Below are 17,240 nucleotides of genomic sequence, written 5' to 3'. Positions count from 1 at the left end.
TTGCATATTATACAGTCATATACATCATTTATGAGTACAGAATATGTTATGATGCAGATTTTTTTCCTGTTCTTTCCTGACAGCACACTGCTTTACTATTGATGGGAGGGATGATATATGAAACGAGCCTGCATATGATTCGTTTTAGCAGTGCAACAGAACAATGGAGCCAAAACTTCTTCATCCAAAACCAAGTCTCTTTTTTTGTAGGATATTGACATAACAAACAATGATAGAAACCAATTATGGTCTTATTGGAGTTCTGAATAGTTTAGCAGTAAGTGCACCTTTCTCTCAGACTTCACACAGACACATGATAAGAACCCTTAAGGTAGAGAACATGTATTCAGCCTGAAAGGAAAAGCATAAAAAAAGCTTTAACGACTTTCACTTTTCATTCATTCATTCATTCATTCATTTTCTGCCGCTGTATCCGCTGCAGCGGGTCACGGGGAGCTGGAGCCTATCCCAGCTGGCACAGGGCGTGAGGCGGGGGACACTAAGGGCACAATGCCAGTGGGCCGCAGAGCCACACACAAAGACAGACAAACACGCACAGACACACTCACTCCTACAGGCAATATGGGACCAATCAACCTGAAGCGCATGTTTTTGGAGGTGGGAGGAAGACGGGGAACCCATAGAGAACCCACACAGACACGGGGAGAGCATGCAAACTCTGCACAGAGCAGGACTCGAACCTTCACTTTTCACTCATCTTAATATTAACATGTTCACACCAAGACAAAACTGTCTTAAATAAATGAACACATTTGTTTTTGTGCATAGAGACAGGTCATAGTGCCAAACCAGAATCAGAGCCAGAACTAGATAGTTGTGAGGTGTGATTTTACCTATTCATTGTCCTTAATCATGCTTGAAGTTGCACAGTTTGGCACCATGATCTGTTCTGCACATCCAGCTGTCAGTTACAGCCTCTTTAATGTGTACGTCTGAGTTATAAATCACAGACTAAGAGGAAAACACCACTCATCCACCCCTTCAGCAACTCCTGACTTGCCTAATTTAACTTAGTCAATTATTTCAGATTATTTTACCCAGGTGTGATAGAAAAAGGTGCTAGACCAGATCTAACTAACCTTAAGTAGGCTATAAAGCAATGCTCAAATCTCTGCAGCTCAACATAAGTGCAGCTCTACAAAAGTGTAGTTTCACATTTGAATCATACATTATATAACATGAACCTAATAATTAAAACTTGTACACAAGAGGATGGAGTTAATGATCTGTGCTGCATCTTCAGAAGGCAGACAGTACCTGTTTCCCCCTTAACATCTGTTTACTATGCTTTGAGTAGCTTTTGCATCCTGAAAATGTCATTGCACCAAGTATAGGTTCTATATTTGATCCAGCCTGCTGCCAGTAAGTGTACTTTGCTGAGGGTGTAGTTTGAGGTAAAGGTAATTCCCTCAGGGAGGGTTCAGAAAGCAGAGGGGTGTGGAGTTGAGCTTATTGTACCGACCTCTGGCTCTCAATGGACAAAACCCCTGTGGTTTATGCGGTCAGGAGGGTATCACACTGCTGAGAAAATAGAAATATGATGGCTCCCACTTGTCTCCCTCTGGTTCAAAGGGAAAGGCAGGACAATTTTAATTAACCAGCTTATGTTACTGACATTAAGCATAGCAGATTTTCCACTCAATTCCCCCTCCCTCCCCTTTACCTTACTCCTAACAAAGATTGTCCTCAACATCAGACACCTGGAAGAACTGCATAGTTTGTGCACTGTGAGATATTTGGTTCTATTTCTGTCTGAAAAGAAACAACTTATTCCCTTATTTGAATGTTTAATGCTTTTTAAGGGAATTCATTTTTCCCTGACAAATAAAATTGTAGTCTTTGAACGTCCTCTCCCAGCTGTTCTTTCAACCATAGTTTAATCCTGGTTGTTCAATTTGAGACAGATCAGAGAGGTTGCAATAGGATTCCCTGCTCTCTGCCTTCACAAATTGAAATCTGTCCTCACAGTTACGTTTTCCTAATGTACGGGGATTCGTCGCCAGCTGACAGATGATGTGGATAGTTTTGAAAGGCACACCAGCTGCTCTGGTATGTGCAAACCGTCTATATCAAAGCCCAACCTTCATCAACACCTTGATTTTTGATATCCTCAGTGAGGGACTTGGTGCTGAAAGAAAAAAAGAAGCAAGAAAACTACTTGCAAGACATATCCACTGCCATGAGCAGAAGAGAGCTGGCATCTCACTCCTCACTGCATGTTGTCCCTTGTCAGTACTTTTAGAGTAGATCTGTGGGGGTAACTGTGTCAGAGATACTCCGAGATTGTGCTGATGCCTTGGCCCTTTGCCACCATAGCCTGGGCAGACCACAGTGGAGATGTAACACTGCATTGACTAGTGCCATTTCAAAGAAAATCTGCAGTGATAATGGTTTGTTTGGGAAGCTGCAGAAGCGGCTCAAGTCCAGGATTACAAATGAACACCAAAAAGACAGCAAATATTTTTTTTGTGAATCAGCTTTGTTGGTGAAATGGTAAGACAAAGCAATACATAGTACACAAAAACACATAAAGATAAAAATGGTTATAAGGTATGCAGTTCAGAAGCACACGTGAATGCTCTCCACAAAGTTATGGTAATTTAACAGAGCCCTAATGAGCAGATGTCAATTTATATTGAAGCATCATCCAACCTCAGTGTAAAGCACTATATATGTAGTTTGCCAGCCAATCAGCAGTTAAGTGCACTTAACATAACAATGAACATTTAACTGTACTTAGCTAAGGCTAGGTAGAGCACAGTGACAATGTGACCTGCAGACTTCATCTCAATATCAACCATATGTGGCAGTGGACACACAGGTTCAGCCTTTGCTTGGCCGCATTTCAATATTCTTCAACTTCTTTCTCTCTCACCTTAGAGAAAGTTCTTGGATTGAAACATGTGTGTTTAAATAAAAGAGGCTTTCTATCAGAAAGCAATCACAGTACAGAAGAGAAGACTATAAGGGATTCACTGCAGCAGAGAATGTGACTTCAAGCTGGCTTTATTGCTTAATACTACCATAGAAAGGGCACGGAGTGTCCCGTCACTCTTGGCAGCATAAGACCCTGCATGACCCTGCATGACCTACCAAACTAGGGAAGCAAGGTGCATTTTGTTAAAAACCAGATTTTCCACTCCAGGCAAAACATCCCCAAGGGGCCAGCCTTCGAACTTTGGTCCGCCCCCTCCCCTCCATCTGCTTAGCAAGAATGAGTTAAGCAGGGATAGCAGCTGAGTTGCAACACCTGGTCACAGATGTTCAGGAGAAAGGGGAGCTCTGAAAATATAAAGGTGTAATCTTACTTTAAGACACAGATAAGGAAAAACATCAACCACTCTGGTTAGTTTTTGACAGTCCCAGGAGAAGGAAAAGGTGAACGGTCACACTTCAGCCACTTCAGTAGTACTCGGGTGAAAAAGGTTTCTATAGTCTCCTGTGGCTGGGAGGGTGATGACTGAGTTCAGGACCAAGGGGACCAAGTCTATCTAATAAAAAGCCAGTACACCTGTCAGCTGTGTTTTGTGGGTTCTCAAAGAGAGGAGGGCAAAAGCATGCAGGCTGGTGTAGTGGTGGTTAACAGAACTATCACTACACCAGCCTTACAGTGTTGATCCGTCTAAAACTAGATGGCACCCAGCCATCCTCTGCACCACCACAGTCCCGAGATGTTCAATGCAGAGACCCTAGGATAGCTATGACATGTCCCGTTGCCACTGGTTTTGGTTAACTCAACCATCCCCTCCTGAGAGGATCGTTGAGAGCTTTAGTAACAAACAGGCAGGATTACTGGTGAAAGCTTCCTTTAACCAAAAAAGGAAAAAGAGTCCCAAAGAAGTTGGGACTCCATGACTAACTTATATCTCAGGAGCTCCGTTACACAGCTCTGCAGATTCAGGTAGTGTGCTGTGCATTCAGAAGAGGCCCAGACCTTAGAGAATGGAGGCTCCGTGGTGGCAGAGGTCTGGTGCATCTTTGAAATGGCAGTCATCAGTTGGATAGGGTAGGGTTCATTGATCAGAGGCGTTGTTGCTGTTATTAATGCAGCCCATGTGGGGCACTGCAGGCTTTCAGAGGATTGTGGTATTCTTGTTGCACAATTTTTGAAAGACGCCCGGAGGCTGGGCTTACGTTATATGTGTAGCTCCAGTGGAGTTGTGCTTTGCGTTTCAGTGCTTCCTCTCAAATATCTTTTTGTTAGTGCAGATGCACTCAGGCCTGGCAAACACATCTGAGGCTGAGTCGCTTAAACAACCACATCCCGACATACAGCTGACTCACAGTCTATTGATTTCTTTATAAATCATATTCTTTTTTGTTGTGTTGTTATGGATACAAAGGGTTGAGGGCCTCCATGGCACTTACATTTGTCTTGGAATATCGCTGGATTAAAAATTCCAAACTGGTTAATTAGACATGGACATGTAATTTATTTGTATAATCATTCCCTGGTGTTTTCAAGAAACACATCTGAGTTTAAATATCTATTTATAATAATGACACAAAGAAAAAGCATAGTCACTGTTTGTGAGCATATAAAAATCTTTCCTAGGAAGCAAGACAGAAAAATCCTTCATGGTCCACTGGTTCAAAATGAAAAGTACATTATATTTAATGTAAGTTTCCTTGTAGTTCCTGGAACTAAAGAGGTAAGCACTTAACCTAAAATGGTTTCTGTAACCACAGCTACATTTTCTCCACACAGTTTCTGAATTTATTATTTCATTCTGTACTGGAGAAATGAGCAGAACATCCCAAATTACAGATCAGAGGGAACCCTTCTGTCAGGTTCCTGGCAATCAAAGACAGACTAAACCTTTCAACAAAGTACAAGTTAAGGTTTAGTGATGGAGAAGAATACGCAGACATCACCAAACCTATTTTAACACTGAAAGTAACTGGTTCTTTCGCTGCTTGCAGCAAAAGCAGCCCGCAAAAATGTCTAAACTAAACTCTAGATGTTGAGTCTGTTTTATGGATACTGTATGCTGAAATACACAAGTGCAATTTTGAAAGTAGTGGTGTGTTCACTGGTATTCTGTTTGGCAATAATACATGATATATGGTGCTTTTTAAAAGGTTCAAAGCATTTCGTCAGAGTTGCTGACATAAACTGCTCCCTCAATTCTAATGTGGTCTTTTTTTGACAAATAGGAGAAAATGATTTATTTAGGGATGTTTTGGATTTTTTAAATATCTATCATATATCAAGGGAAGGCGTCTACCACTTGCTGTGAAGAGACACAAAAACTCAGAAAAATTCTTTCATCATAAATGTGAAATTCTGTACAGCCCTCCTCATGTCTCCACCCTCTGCTCAGCAAGCAGCTCATGATATAATATAGCCATATCAGTTTCCAACTGTGAATTGGTCCAAACAAGGCCATGACAGGCATCCCTACCTTTCAATAATTTACCAAAAACAGTGTATGGTGCAGGCTGTGCGATGGTGGCAGACTAGTAGCTGGTTATGAGCCATGACTCCCCCATTGTCTAGCATGCTGGAGAAAGAGTGGGAGCCCCCAAAGAAGCCTGGCAGAGACTTTGCTTCCATCTGCCTGCATGCCTCACCATGGAGCCCAGCTCACACCACTTGAGATTATAGTCACGTCCAAGCTGTTACTGTAATTTGCATTGGCTCACAGGCAGAGGAGAGTGAGGAGGAGGAGGAGCTGCACATGAGGCAGGGTTGTTATAAGTGGTCCTGGCAGCACAATGAGCTTTCCTGGGTGTAGCATTATGGACAAGTGGCATAGACAGATTTACATTAAAGTGCAATAATGGCATTAAGCAAGTTGCCCTGCTGTCCAAGATTATGGCATATGTTAGTGCAGTTAGTGAGTTAAAGAAATTCCAGTCACAGTCACTGTTGATGTTGCACACTTTATAGCTGCATTTGTCTCAAGTTCATCTTTCTCCAGTGGCATATGAAAAATCAATCAGAAAGCCTGAAACAAACGAGGTACCCGTTATTCTGCAAGAGAATGCTGTTTGTTACATATTACACCGACGAGCAACAGTTCTGTTAATGTCTTTGTAATTTATGTGGATGAAAGGTCATGCATCTGGAGAAAACCCACACAAAAGCAAAGGAAATTAGCAGAAATATACCCAAACAAACAACAGCCCCCACTGAAAGACATCATCAGACGAGCTGCTGTGCTTGGCCTTGCTGTTTTAGATCACACATCAAACCTGGGCAGTGATCCCGAAATCTTTGAGAATTCAGTCTAATCCAAGGTAGCAGATTCATTTACAAACCTTTTTTTTTTTTCTTTCTGAACTGAGCAGCAGCCTCCATTTGATGTGGCAGCAACATTCAATTCAGGGACGTTGGATATGTAGACGCTGCTTGATATAGGATTTTCACAATAAAATGGAAGAATACCAAAAACGACTCACGAATCAGTCCCTCTGAACATGCTCTGATGTCCTCATTTTCAGGATTAATTTGCTCCTAATAGATAGCTTTTGTGATGTGGTTCAGCTGTTGATTTATCAAATCTACTTATTAACAGGAGACAGACAATAGAGAGCAACTTCTGATAATGCCACCTCCATGAAAGGGCTTGTGAACTAATTATTTATGGTACAGCCATAAGCACAGTGGCGCATGATGGACGTCCTTTCTCTCTCTTCTGATGTACGTGGAGTTTTTCATGTTACTTTCAATAGGAACCTTTTGTATTGGCACAGCAAATGTATTTACAAGGTTAATTAGGCAAATTGTATTGAATCTAAGTCAGTGACTCAAGTGCTGAGAATATAGAAAGTAAGACACATTTAAATCATCTTGATTTCTTTTGTCAGTTTTTCTTAAAGAATAATCAGATTTTTTTTTTTTAATGACGGAGTCTTTATTATGCAGAAAAGAAGTAGTTCACATGGATTCCAATACATTTGTGCATGAAAATGATTAAAAGCATGTGGAAGAACAGAAATAATTATGAGTGCTAACAGAGAGCTTAATATGTCTTTCGGTCTCAAATAGCTGGCTTGACAAGTTTTTGACTGGAATTCCCAAAGTGTTACTTGAAATTGTCTGAAGTCATTCTAAATGTGTCAGTCAAAATTATTAATCACTAATTAGACTGGAATTTCATGGATTTAATGCATTGCTCTTCCCCAAATAACTATAATTTCAGGCAGAAATGGCAAATAAGGATCTAATGCATACAGGAAATTATGAATATCAGACTTTTTAAATGAGTCTCCTATTTGAACCTGGTACTATATGATAAATACACACACACACACACACACACACACACACACACACACGCGCGCACACACACACACACACACACACACACACACACACACACACACACACATGCACGTATGATGTATGCACGCACACATACAGACAGACAGACAGGCAGACAGACGGCAAATTACTAAATATTCATTACAAGTTTAATAACTTAAAGTTAACATGTAAAATTTGAAAGAATTTACAATAATTACATTTATATAAGGCAGTAGATCAACAAAGCCCATTATTCTTCGTGCAACCATACTAAAATGAAGCAAAATCAGGTTGATAACAAAATATTTAAAAAAAAATACTACATGCAATGCTAATCTAGTACAAACAGTGCACTGAATCAAAGTATTTTTGTTCTTAGCAGTGCCACAGTAAAGACACTGGAACACAGTGACTGGGCTTTAGTGATAAAATGATGCAATGGGAATTAGGTAGTGTGCTCTTAATTCACTTCATTCTCTTGGTAAAAAGCCATTTGTAGATACTGTAAATCCACACCTTATGTGTATTTACTAATTCATAGCTACTGTGATTCCATTGACATTGGTAGGTGCTTTAATTTAGAGACAGGATTAGTGAAGCCCAGACACCCTGCAGGATATATGAATATAATACCCACAGTATGTCTGACAAAATTTCGGTCTTTTCTGTGAAGTGTGTCAAATTGAAGCTGTGCAGACTATTATTAATGTGTGCTGAGTGAATCCCATGCAGTTATGGCTGCCTCTGATTGTAACACACACTTACTGGCACTGTAGCCTTTAATGTATTTGAGCCGCTGTCTTATATATCAATTAAGTTTGTCATTATTGCATCCTATATTCACAAATTTATTCATGTGGACCTAACTGGTAGTAAATCTTTAGTCTCGATGATGAAATTATACTGTTATAAAAGAAATACACCTTGGTGCTGCTGATCTGTGTGCAGTTTGTCCGAGCAGTGTTGCTGTACCGCAACACAAGCTGTTTGTCGGCTGCTCTACATAGGTACGTTGCAATGAAACAAACGCTGGAGGCTCTGTTTCAATACTTTCAAGAGTTGGAAAAGTTCTATAGTCGATTTGACTTTTGATTGTGATAGGGTTTTTAAACTGGAATGAAAAAGAAACATTTAAAGAATCATTCTTACCACCGATGTTTCTTTTCTTTTTATATGAATATGGACAGTTTTTTTTTATTGCCATATGGCTATGGGTATTGTTGAATTCAAAAACATTAAAAATATAAATGTTATAATGCTTTATCATTTAACACCATTGTACCATCATACCCTAAAAAATTGTAAGATATTAAAATGGCTTTTGTGTACGTGCGGCATCATTTGATGGAATTATTTGTGATGTTACTGTTCTGCATTTATTTCAAGCATGTATTTTATTATGGATTATAGGCATGTAATTCAGTATATTATGACTAGGAAATTTTTCAAGTCCCTCTGTTTGATGCATTTTATCTCTGCAGTGTAAATTGGCTCCTTGCTGGAGTCTGCTGTGGCAATGAAGCACATAACAGGCATGCATAATACTTTGCGAGCATACATACAGAGCAGGATTATTGAAGTATGGGAGCCCAGAGAGGAGAATTCGAAGCCCAGGGTAATTTCTCAGCATCCTGTAGCGTGAGGCAGCACCATAAGGCACCAATTCAGAGGCTATATATTCACCTCATCTGCGCAGAACTAAGAAAGCACGGCACCGCTATTATGGAAGATAAGACTAAAATAACCCAGCAAGTCGGTGAATAAAATCATACATCCACAGGACAAACAATGAGGAAATAACAAAGCTGTCACCTCATGGGAACAAATGCAGACACAACATATGGAAACGATTGTGCTTCCTTGGTATTTGTAATTTACCACTTCTTGACTGGTTTTCAAAATAAGTAAGGCTGGAAATAGCAATCCCACAAGCATGGTGTCACTCAAAATCACTGTCAGTTCTCGAATTATTTTTTAGCAGCTTTATCATGACTTGTTTATCCATGCTTTCCTTTTTTCTTCTGTACTTCTGCAATTTCTAGGAAAGTATCAGTGAGTGTGACAAGAAGAAACAAGAACAGCAACAGGGTACTGATGAGTTTTTCATTGATATCAGGACGCCCCACCTGCTAGAATGATTCCAAAAATAAATTAATTTAAGATGAGTATTGATTAAAATATTTCCGAGTTAGTGAAGACAATATTTATTCATGAGTTAAATTGAATTGTAAGCTATTCATATCGTTCTCTATTTGAAAGTGCTTTCATTCAAGCACTTTGCCTAAAATTATGAGCTGCAAGACTCTTGCTTGAATATTTAATTTTAGGCTACCTCATGCATCTGCTCCACTAGATTTGAGAGGGAAATATTATTCCAGTTCAGTGGTGCGCTTAGAACATTTGCCTCCCAGCAACAAGTTTCTTGGTTTGAATCCATGCAAGGGGTTTTATTTATGAAAAGACATGCATATAGATCAGTGGTCCCCAAACTTAAGGCCCGCGGGCTGGATGTGGCCCCCCTCCACATTTGGCACTGCCCCATGAAAAATGTCCACACACACACACATACACAAAACGGTCCCAGAGCTGATCGATTCAGAATGGAAATGGCACCTTGCGTTTTTAACAGACGTGACAGAAATGCTGAACAGCCTGAACTTGTAGCTATGAGAGGACACTCATGTACAGTATTCCCACATAAAACTATGTGAGATGAACTAGAGCTGGTTTCGGAACAAGTGAAGAAGCACAACTTCATCCATCTCCCTGCTACCCAAAACCTCTCTGCAGAGAACCCAGCGTTCCCGTTCCCAGCTGAAAGGTGTGTGAAGCACTGGAGATGCTGAAGGTGGAGTTTGGTGTGCGATTCTGTGAACTACATTCTAATGCTAAAGAAATCCGTCTCACAACACGGCGGACCCGGGTTCGAGTCCCGCTCTGTGCAGAGTTCGCATGCTCTCCCCGTGTCTGCGTGGGTTCTCTCCGGGTTCTCCGGCTTCCTCCCACCTCCAAAAGCATGCGCTTCAGGTTGATTGGCCATTCCAAATTGCCCGTAGGCATGAGTGTGTGAGTGCATGGTTGTTTGTCTTTGTATGTGGCTCCGCGGTGTACTGGCGTCGTGCACGGAGTGTCCCCCACCTCACGCCCTATGCTGCCGAGATAGGCTCTGGCTCCCAGTGACCCGCTGCGGCGGATATAGCCGTGGTAATATGAAGATGACTGACTGACTGACAGAATTGTGATGTTCTGAAAGACGCATTCAAGCCAGACAGTCTCATTGACCTCTATTCCGCTCTCTCAAATGACATAATAACCAGAAAGGGTTATTAATATTTAGTTCTCGAGGACAATAAATGTTTCTGTTTAGGCACCTCTGTGATCGTCTCGGCTTTTCTGTTACAAACTGACTCGGCCCCCACCAGGAAAGGGAAAGGTTATGTGGCCCTGGAAGGAATAAGTTTAGAGACTCCTGCTCTAGATCGTCCATAGAATGAACTGGTTACCACTCACCCAGTGTTTCTCACCCAGTCTGAAAACATGTGCAATAATAATAATAATAATAATAATAATAATAATAATAATAATAATAATAATAATAATAATATTATATACATGGTATAATGGTATAATATACTATACATTACTGTATAGTGAGTACCTTTACCTTTAAATGTCAAGTAGGTTTGTACAAAACATTCCCGGTAGTACATACATTTACTTTAGTCTCTGTTTTAAATTTGTGGAGTTACTTCATTCTCATAGGTGATGTAATATCATCATCTATGAGACTATCAAGTCCCTGTCTTGAGACCTGTGTGAAGTCGATAGTGTGAATTCAGAGTGAACTTCAAAAAGGCTGGTTTCCTCTGAGTGTGAGGCTCTGCATAACCTCCCACAGTGACTTTAAAACAGGCCAGTGACCATTTTTGGATGGAGAGCAGCCCGTTGTTATATTTGTTCTATTATTCGTGACGACTAACAGATGGATTTTACATCACATTTTTTAGCTCAACTCTGGAGCATAAAATGGTTTAGCTGGAAGGACACGACAGCTGATGATTCTGTTCTGTATCACATGGTTCTTGCGGGTAATGAGCCTGTTTCAGGAAAGAATTCAGAGCTTGTCCAGTAATCAGGACACGTACAGAGATGTGTTGCAGGGAGACAATCACTTCACAAGGAAAGAGTACTCATATGTCATTCAAATAAATCAACATTTTTCTTTGAGTATTTGAGTGCATTACATAGATCCTGATGTCCGAAAAATCTACCGATAATTGGTGAGGCAGAGTTGAGATGACTGCTGTAGCATCCATAAATACATAACCAACCAACCATGTGATTTAATCATGAATTGAAATACCCAAAAACTTTCTTTAAATGGGATTATATAAGAGTTATAAGTTCATACAACACTTCTTACTCATAAATATACCCTGAAAACACAGAAAACATTATGTTTGCAAAAACTTTTGAATAATTGTAGTTACTACTAAAACCAATAATGATTGAATGCATTGGCAGTTGTGGATTATGATAATAAGTAGACTTAGTTGTATTTTTACAACTTAAAAAAGGGCGAAATAAATGCTATTTGGTACAGGTTGAAATTGAGTTTGGACACAAAAGTAAACATTCAATGAACGAGTGCATGACTGTAAACTGCTGGTGTAATCCTAATTTTGTCCATGTTGTTAAGGGAACAATCTCATGCAATTAAAATTTATAGAGCCACAATATTTTTGTTCTTCTCAATTCCTCTTCATTGAAAGTTTTAAATGGGCTGTAATTGAGAAGACTTTCTTTTCAGGCTGACATAATTATAATATGCAAATGATCATCCTGTTTATGACGATACCTCCCACCCCCTGATGAGATGCAAGCAGAAACCCCTTGGGCTGCAGAGCCTCAGTTTAGGCGTCCACTGGTGGAGGCAGAGCTGACTCAATGAACTCAAGCTGTCAATAGTTATGCCAGCATCCTGACAAGAGTCACAGAAGGGCAGCTAGCAGTTCACTGCCTGCATGCTTTAATTGGCATTTACAGATTCCTGAGAAAATCATGTCCACAAAATACCCTAACAATAACTGGCTCTGGGCAGATGTTTGTCTGATGAGCAGACTCTGGCATTGTTAGTATTCAATCACTGCTGTGTGTCACATTCAGAGTATGTTTTAGCCTCACCTAAGTTGTATACTGAATGAGCTACAGGGATGCCAATAACAATAGCTTAGAAATGTTGAAAATTAATACTAAAATATCTGGTTAATTTCCTCTGTAAAATTTCTTTGTCATATTTTTCCAGAGTTGTCCTTACCGGCGTGACTATCATTCTGTTTTGTTGCGGCTCACTCCCCTCAGAGCACATCTATTTTTTTTAATCCTTTGATTCAAGCAAAATGGCAACAAAATGAACTGAACAAAACTATCTGTTTGAAGGTTTCAGAATTTTGAACAAAAATGTTTCAGCTTCATGCTTTTTTTCTTCAAACAAATGACATCAATCCTTCTTTGTTTTCTAATGATGAATACAATTTTCCCAAGATTCAATATGTTGAAAATTCATCAGGTCATTTCAAATATCACAGGCTTCTTAAATTGACCAGCTATCTTACCCTTCCTGCAATCAACTGGGGGTTTTCTTCGATCAAGGGTAGAGAATGTTTGATTTTTGATTTTTTTTTCCTCTTGTCCAGTCATACTCTATCAAAGTATACCAATTCATTTTCTACTTGGATTGTAATGAGTCATAGACATCGTAGTAGCCTCAAATTGATTGTCTTTGCTGAACAGTAGTGCTCATCATCACGTTATCATTTCAGGGGTCTTATTTAATTTGAGTGAATGTTAGATGGAAGGTGATAGCACATTCCTGTTCTGTTTCAGGATGATAATTAACACTCATCTCTACTTTCAGAGAGGAAGACAGTATTTCATTCGGAGAATGTATTAAAGATTTGTTTGCCTAATGTAACAATTCTGTAATTTATGGGCTCTTCTGCATAGAGTAACTGTTAAATTTATAATGCCTTACTTCTTTATGCTTATTTAATAATGAATATATCCTGAAGAATTAATGGCTGCCCTAATTAGGATTTCCATCATGATGCAGGCGCCACTGGGAATGTAAAATTCTTTTGTTTTTGGCTATTAATGAAAGATGATTTTGTGATTTCATTGATTTCATGGCTTTTCCTCTGTTGCTGCAAAGATGCATTATCATTCCCACAGCTGCTTGTCATATTTAATGTGTAAACTGGATGGTGTGTGTTTAAAATGCAACAGCAGGACGATGTCTCACAGTCAGAAGTAAAACAAGCTGTTTGACACAACATATTTAGGACCGACCAGCTGCTGCCAGGCACTCTTTGAATTCATAATGTTTTATTTTAATAATAATTGTTATTGTTATTGTTGTTTAACTATTATAAATAATTTCCAGTCCCATTCCAAACTTACCTGGCATTGAGGGATTTAAACTTTGCAAATTTATCCAAAAGGCCTAAGTTGAGTCTATTTGAGAGAGAACACAGACATTTTAGCAGGAAATCAATTACATTAATTTTGTCAAAAATTGTAAAGCATTTTGACACATTTTTTTATCAACCCTTCTGCATCTTCACCTTTAGTATTTATCCAAGATTTAATTTATCATCATAATTCACTGATTTCCTACTTACTTGGCAATCTGAATATGAAAATATGAATGTGAAGAAAGTCCTGGCTTCAAATCCACCTGAGGACCCTGGGATGGGGTGTTCTCCCTGTGTCTGCATGGGGTCCCTCCAGGATTTGTGGTTTATTCCCACTTAAAATAAATAAATAAATAAATTTAAAAAACATGCATCAAAGGCACATTGGTGGCTGTACGTGTGGTGTTATTTGTCTTTGTATGTGCAGCCTTACAATAGCTACCGATTTATCTGGGGTAAACTCCACATCTTGCCCAAAATCATGTGGGTCAGGCTCATGTCTGCAACCCCACACAAGTCTGGTGGAAACCAAAAATGAAGTTCAAAGTCTGCTTTCACATGCAACCTTAAAGTCACAGTTCGATTGACATTCCCCCACTCCCCTGTAGTGTCCAAGGTTGTAGGATAGATGTAAAATATTTAAACTTGAATTGACAATGTTTGCCCGTCTTCCGCATAGTTAAGATGTTTCCTTCTTCTCAGTCATCATTCAAATTCAATTTATCCTCAAATTCTACAGAAACCATAAACAGAACTAAATGTAGTGGAGGGTTACACAGCATTAGAACTGACACTTCAGGAGTGATATGTGGGGGGTTTTTTGTGCATGTTTTTCTTAATTTCAGCAGTTTTAATTCATCTTTGCTCATGCTGTTCTACTGACAGGTCCTCATGTGTCATCATAGCACATATGCCACATTATAATTTATAGCTTTCCTCTGGGTCACATGATCGCAATACACCATTCATGTCAAATGCTTTTTAGTTCAAGACCTTCAGCATGACTCATGTGTTGTTCTGTGTGAATTAGACACACAATTATAGGTTTAATCTCGGTTTCGGTGTTGACTGTTCTTCCATATTCCTCATTTTTCTTCTCCTTTTTAATCTTTCTTCTTAAAATACCTGGTTATGATTCGGCGCTCCGCAGGAGGCATAACATAGCTTTTATTTGATTCTTACTGCGCTCTTCACTGTATTCTCTAAGATCTCACTGCGTAGCTCATGAGTCAAGAAATCCCACTTAGTTATGTCTTTAAACAGAACCCTAATGTGAATTTGATAACCAACATATACAGCCTTTTAAAAAAAAAGCTTTGATTTGAAATGTTTTTTGTCATTACAGAACGAAAACAAAAAACAGTGCATCCGACCGTAAAACCTCAGTTGAATTATCTGTCTTTGTGTTTATGTCTGTTCTCTATTTGTTTAGATGGTTTGTCTGTATGTTAATGTGTAGATACATGGATTTGTAGTTATGTTTATATGCAGTATGAATTCCCTTGTGCTTGGGTGTGGGGGTGGTTGTGGTAATGATGCTCTCACATGTATATGCCTTGTGCAGAATGGTGTTTGTTTGTAAACACAATAATGGAACAGAATGATCTGCCACTCTGATCCACCCTGTAAAATGCTTTTCATAATATCCCTGAACCCAAAGTAAGTTCTGAATTACTTAATGCAATTACACATTCATATATTCAATTGAGTAACTTACTAACTGTCGAATCCTTTCAACTCTATGTCATCATTTTTTCAGAAAAATCTCGATTTTAGAAACACATTGTTTGGAAATGGGCACCATGATGCAAAATCTATGCAAGGGACAAATACAAACCTAGATACAAATAGTAAAAGCACAGGATAGCTCAGAAATCAAATGCACAGTAATAAATAAGTAAGATTCCTGAAGGCATGTCTGACCTGAAGTAGGCATCTGATTTTAGATGGAATGGAATTGTCTTCGTGGTCAAGAATGCAAAAGTTGCAAAGAGCAAGCCGTCCCTCTCCCTTCGCTGCCACTGCCACAGAAAATGAGCTTGTTATCTTGCTAAATCTCCAGTATTTAAATTCATGCTTGTTTTCCCACCCACTCAAATACACCTCTAATTCAGATGAGAGTAATCAGGCAAGAGCTGCTTAGCCATCAAACACCTGAGATTTCTGTATGTGGTGCATGTAAAAATCTGTTATTGAAGCAAGATTAAAAAAAAATAATGTGTGTGTGTGTAACTTGTGCATTAGTATAGAAAATGTTCCAAATTGAAGATAAATTTTGTTATGTTAACATTTTTTCAACAACTTAATGTTTCGCAAAATGATTCATAGCATTTTTCAGACACATACAGTATTTTAACCGGTAAGGTGACTGATAATGGGTGATATAATGTATTTGTTCGAGACATAACTGGTTGTGTTCTTTTATCTTTATTGTGTAAAGACCTTCTAGTTCCTCCCTGGTGACTGAGCTACTCACCCTATCTCTAAGGTTGCGCCCAGCCACTTGATGGAGGAAACTCATTTCAGCCGCTTGTATCCGGGATCTTGTCCTTTCGGTCATGACCCAAAGCTGATGACCATAGATGAGAGTAGGAATGTATCTTGACTGGTAAATCAAGAGCTTCGTCTTGCGACTCAGCTCCTTCTTCACCACGACAGACCTATACAGCGACTGCATCACTGCAGAAGCTGCACCGATCCGTCTGTCAATCACATGTTCCAGCCTTCCCTCACTCATGAACAAGACCCCAAAATACTTAAACTCCTCTACTTGGGGCAAACACTGTCCACCGACCTGAAGAGGGCACACCACTCTTTTCCGGTCGAGAACCATGGCCTCAGATTTAGAGGCCATGTCCTCATCCCACTCGCGTCACATTCAGCTGCAAACCGTCCCAGTGCACGCTGAAGGTCCAGGTTTGATGAGGCCAACAGGACAACATCATCTGCAAAAAGCTGAGATAAAATCGTTTGGTCCCTAAACCGGACTTCCTCCGGGTCCTGACTATGCCTAGAAATTCTATCCAAAAAGATCATGAACAGAACCGGTGATAGAGGGCAGCCCCGCCAGAGTCCAACATGCACCTGGAACAGGTCTGACTTACTGTCGGCAATGCGAACTAAGCTCTGGCATCAGGAGGAGCTCGGAGTAGAGCCGCTGCTCCTCCACCTCGACCTGAGCCAGCTGAGGTGGCTTGGGTATCTGTTCCGGATGCCTCCTGGACGCCTCCCAGGGGAGGTGTTTTGGGCAAGTCTTACTGGGAGGAGACCTCGAAGAACACTTAGGACACACTGGAGGGACTATGTCTCTCGGCTGGCCTTGGAGCGCCTCGGGATCCCCCCGGAGGAGCGGGAAGTGGTGTATGGAGAAAGGGAAGTATGGGCATCCCTCCAGAAACTGTTACCCCCGCGACCCGGCCTCAGATAAGCAGCTGAAGATGGATGCATGGATGGATGGATGGATGATGTAAAGACCTTTCTAATGCTGCTTGTTG

General features: G+C 40.0%; 1 protein-coding gene across 6 annotated transcripts in view; it reads left to right on the top strand.

Annotated features, from left to right (window-relative positions):
* The window catches only part of lrfn1 (leucine rich repeat and fibronectin type III domain containing 1), a 120,327-nt gene that overhangs the window by 94,813 nt on the left and 8,274 nt on the right, over window positions 1-17,240 (top strand). The window lies entirely within an intron of this gene.

Source organism: Antennarius striatus, chromosome 6, assembly GCF_040054535.1.
Source record: "Antennarius striatus isolate MH-2024 chromosome 6, ASM4005453v1, whole genome shotgun sequence".
Classification (NCBI taxonomy): domain Eukaryota; kingdom Metazoa; phylum Chordata; class Actinopteri; order Lophiiformes; family Antennariidae; genus Antennarius; species Antennarius striatus.
The sequence above is the reverse complement of the archived record's forward strand: the minus strand, read 5'-3'. Positions and strand labels throughout refer to the sequence as shown.